Raw genomic sequence first — 5,000 nt, forward strand, 5'->3', positions numbered from 1 at the left:
CAGCATCCGCCGCGTGCACGGGCTGGAGCTCGGCTCCCTTTTTTTGCATGCAAGCCAACCGATCGAGGCCATGGGCGCCTGCCGGTCACCGGAGCAACCAGTCGCCGGACAAAAATCGCCGGAAGGCATGCACGCCCTGTATTTCGTTCGAGGGACGTTGGCCGGGGTGCACGCAATGGGAGGCCCATCGCGCACACCTACTCCCCCCGTGGGGGGGGGAGAGGGGGTGCCGGACCACCACCCCCTAAAGAGCATTAGAGATTTTACAGATATGCTACCAGTAGACGTTAAAATGTCTGAAACGGGGACACTTTTTCCAAACAAGCAAATCCCACACCGAGGGTGCGCAGGTGCCGATGGTGGTCGAGGCATGTGCCCGCAACAAGGGCCAACGTGAGCCGATGGTGGTCGAGGCAACCGCCCGCACCAGCTCGAGGCATGTGCCCACACCAAGGCCCGGCATGTATCGATGGTGTTCGACGTAGGGGCAATCTTCTGCTGATGGTGGTCGAGGCAAGAGCCCGCACCAAGGGCCAGCGTGTGCCCATGGTGCTCGAGGCAACCGTCCGCACCAAGGGCCAGCGTGTGCCCATGGTGCTCGAGGCAACCGCCCGCACCAGGGCCCAGCGTGTGCCGATGGTGCTCGAGGCAACCGCCCGCACCAAGGGCCGGCTTGTGCCGATGGTGTTCGAGGCAACCGCCCGCACCAGGGCCCAGCGTGTGCCGATGGTGGTCGAGGCAACCGCCAGCACCAGGGCCCAGCGTGTGCCGATGGTGGTCGAGGCAAGCGCCCGCACCAGGGCCCAGCGTGTGCCGATGGTGGTCGAGGCAAGCGCCCTCACCAAGGCCGAGCGTGTGCCGATGGTGGTCGAGGCAACCGCCCGCACCAGGGCCCAGCGTGTGCCGATGGTGGTCGAGGCAACCGCCCGCACCAGGGCCCAGCGTGTGCCGATGGTGGTCGAGGCAAGCGCCCGCACCAAGGCCGAGCGTGTGCCGATGGTGGTCGAGGCAAGCGCCCGCACCAGGGCGCAGCGTGTGCCGATGGTGGTCGAGGCAAGCGCCCTCACCAAGGCCGAGCGTGTGCCGATGGTGGTCGAGGCAACCGGCCGCACCAAGGGCCGGCGTGTGCCGATGGTGTTCGAGGCAACCGCCCGCACCAGGGCCCAGCGTGTGCCGATGGTGGTCGAGCCAGGAGCCCGCACCAAGGGCCGGCTTGTGTCGATGGTGTTCGGGGCAACCGCCCGTACCAGGGCCCAGCGTGTGCCGATGGTGCTGGGGGCAAGCGCCCGCACCAGGGCCCAGCGTGTGCCGATGGTGCTGGGGGCAAGCGCCCGCCCCAGGGCCCAGCGTGTGCCGATGGTTATCGGGGCAATCGGCCGCACCAGGGCCCAGGGTCTGCCGATGGTGCTCGAGGCAACCGCCCGCACCAAGGCTCAGCATGTGCCGATTGTGATCGAGGCAACAACCCACACCAGGGCCCAGCTTGTGCCGATGGCGGTCGAGGCAAGTGCCCGTACCGAAGGGCAGCCTATGCCGATGATGGTCGATGCATGTGCCATCACCATGCGTCATCATGTGCCATTGATGGTCGAGGCCTTGGCCGAAGTTCGATTTTGAGCCACGGTGCCCATGCTTGGCTCCAGCATGTGCTGGTGCCGCATTTTTTTCACTCGGGACAGCATCGCCGGAGCATCGCCGGAGCATCGCCGGAGTACCGCCGGAGAACCTGACCGGCGGCATTGGGGTTCCGACGATTGGGAGGGGGGCCGGGGGGTGTGCGCACATGATGTGCGATGGGTGCTGGTACTTGGCCTTGTGTTGGCCCCCTATCCCTCATCAAACCTCTGAGAATTCACACCCCCTTAAAGAGCATTTGAGATTTTACAGGTTTGCTACCAGTAGCCGTTAAAGTGTCTGAAATGGGGACACTTTTTTCAAACGGTCACAAAATCTTCTCTACTTCGAGTTTTTAGCTGAATTTTTTTGTGCATGCCAACAAAAATAGAAGGATCATGCCTACAAAATTTGGGGCCAAAAATCCTTATAAAAAAATTTTAAAAAATCCCGAACCGCAAAAAGTTTCGAAAATCGTGAAAAATAGAAAACGAGTCATCTTCCAACGAAACTTCACGTGAAGGCTTAGGGGACCATTGTATGAATTTACAAGCCATAAAAATGGCATTGGCACGGCAGAAATTTGAAGATGTGCCTAAACCCACCAGGGCCCAGCGTGTGCCGATGGTGCTCGAGGCAAGCGCCCGCACCAGGGCCCAGCGTGTGCCGATGGTGGTCGAGGCAACCGCCCGCACCAGGGCCGATAGTGTGCCGATGGTGCTCGAGGCAACCTGTCGCACCAGGGCCCAGCGTGTGCCGATGGTGATCGAGGCAACCTGCCGCACCAGGGCCCAGCGTGTGCCGATGGTGGTCGAGGCAAGTTCCCGCACCAGCGCCCAGCGTGTGCCGATGGTGCTCGAGGCAACCGACCGCACCAGGGCCCAGCGTGTGCCGATGGTGCTCGAGGCAACCTGCCGCACCAGGGCCCAGCGTCTGCCGATGGTGCTCGAGGCAACCTGCCGCACCAGGGCCCAGCGTCTGCCGATGGTGCTCGAGGCAAGCGCCCGCACCAGGGCCCAGCGTGTGCCGATGGTGGTCGAGGCAAGCGCCCGCACCAGGGCCCAGCGTGTGCCGATGGTGGTCGAGGCAACCGCCCGCACCAGGGCCCAGCGTGTGCCGATGGTGCTCGAGGCAACCTGCCGCACCAGGGCCCAGCGTGTGCCGATGGTGCTCGAGGCAACCGACCGCACCAGGGTCGAGCGTGTGCCGATGGTGGTCGAGGCAAGCGCCCGCACCAGGGCCCAACGTGTGCCGATGGTGGTCGAGGCAACCTGCCGCACCAGGGCCCAGCGTGTGCCGATGGTGCTCGAGGCAACCGACCGCACCAGGGCCGAGCGTGTGCCGATGGTGCTCGAGGCAAGCGCCCGCACCAGGGCCCAGCGTGTGCCGATGGTGGTCGAGGCAACCTGCCGCACCAGCGCCCAGCGTGTGCCGATGGTGCTCGAGGCAACCTGCCGCACCAGGGCCCAGCGTGTGCCGATGGTGGTCGAGGCAAGCGCCCGCACCAGGGCCCAGCGTGTGCCGATGGTGGTCGAGGCAACCGCCCGCACCAGGGCCCAGCGTGTGCCGATGGTGGTCGAGGCAACCTGCCGCACCAGGGCGGAGCGTGTGCCGATGGTGGTCGAGGCAAGCGCCCGCACCAGGGCCCAGCGTGTGCCGATGGTGGTCGAGGCTGCCGATGGTGGTCGAGGCAACCTGCCGCAGCAGGGCCCAGCGTGTGCCGATGGTGCTCGAGGCAACCGACCGCACCAGGGCCCAGCGTGTGCCGATGGTGCTCGAGGCAACCGACCGCACCAGGGCCCAGCGTGTGCCGATGGTGGTCGAGGCAAGCGGCCGCACCAGGGCCCAGCGTGTGCCGATGGTGCTCGAGGCAAGCTGCCGCACCAGGGCCCAGCGTGTGCCGATGGTGGTCGAGGCAACCGCCCGCACCAGGGCCCAGCGTGTGCCGATGGTGATCGAGGCAACCGACCGCACCAGGGCCCAGCGTGTGCCGATGGTGCTCGAGGCAACCTGCCGCACCAGGGCCCAACGTGTGCCGATGGTCGTCGAGGGAACCTGCCGCACCAGGGCCCAGCGTGTGCCGATGGTGGTCGAGGCAAGCGCCCGCACCAGGGCCCAGCGTGTGCCGATGGTGCTCGAGGCAACCGACCGCACCAGGGCCCAGCGTGTGCCGATGGTGCTCGAGGCAACCTGCCGCACCAGGGCCCAGCGTGTGCCGATGGTGGTCGAGGCAAGCGCCCGCACCAGGGCCCAGCGTGTGCCGATGGTGCTCGAGGCAACCGACCGCACCAGGGCCCAGCGTGTGCCGATGGTGGTCGAGGCAAGCGGCCGCACCAGGGCCCAGCGTGTGCCGATGGTGGTCGAGGCAAGCGCCCGCACAAGGGCCCAGCGTGTGCCGATGGTGGTCGAGGCAAGCGCCCGCACCAGGGCCCAACGTGTGCCGATGGTGCTGGGGGCAACCGCCCGCACCAGGGCCCAGCGTGTGCCGATGGTGATCGAGGCAACCGCCCGCCCCAGGGCCCAGCGTGTGCCGATGGTGGTCGAGGCAAGCGCCCGCACCAGTGCCCAGCGTGTGCCGATGGTGGTCGAGGCAAGCGCCCGCACCAGGGCCCAGCTTTTGCCGATGGTGATCGAGGCAACCGGCCGCTCCAGGGCCCAGCGTGTGCCGATGGTTATCGGGGCAACCGGCCGCACCAGGGCCCAGGGTCTGCCGATGGTGCTCGAGGCAACCGCCCGCACCAAGGCTCAGCATGTGCCGCTGGTGATCGAGGCAACAACCCACACCAGGGCCCAGCTTGTGCCGATGGCGGTCGAGGCAAGTGCCCGTACGGAAGGGCAGCCTATGCCGATGATGGTCGATGCATGTGCCATCACCATGCGTCATCATGTGCCATTGATGGTCGAGGCCTTGGCCGAAGTTCGATTTTGAGCCACGGTGCCCATGCTTGGCTCCAGCATGTGCTGGTGCCGCATTTTTTTCACTCGGGACAGCATCGCCGGAGCATCGCCGGAGTACCGCCGGAGAACCTGACCGGCGGCATTGGGGTTCCGGCGATTGGGAGGGGGGCCGGGGGGGTGTGCGCACATGACGTGCGATGGGTGCTGGTGCTTGGCCCTTGTGTTGGCCCCCTATCCCTCATCAAACCTCTGAGAACTCACACCCCCTTAAAGAGCGTTTGAGATTTTACAGGTTTGCTGCCAGTAGCCGTTGAAGTGTCTGAAACGGGGACACTTTTTTCAAACGGTCGCGAAATCTTCTCCGGTTCGAGTTTTTAGCTGAATTTTTTTGTGCATGCCAACAAAAATAGAAGGATCACGTCCACAAAATTTGGGGCCAAAACTCCTTCTAAAAAAATTCTAAAAAATCACGAACCGCAAAAAGTTTC

The sequence above is a fragment of the Durio zibethinus genome, unplaced genomic scaffold (assembly GCF_047325235.1).
Source record: "Durio zibethinus cultivar Kanyao isolate XHJ-2024 unplaced genomic scaffold, ASM4732523v1 HiC_scaffold_387, whole genome shotgun sequence".
Taxonomy (NCBI): Eukaryota; Viridiplantae; Streptophyta; class Magnoliopsida; order Malvales; family Malvaceae; genus Durio; species Durio zibethinus.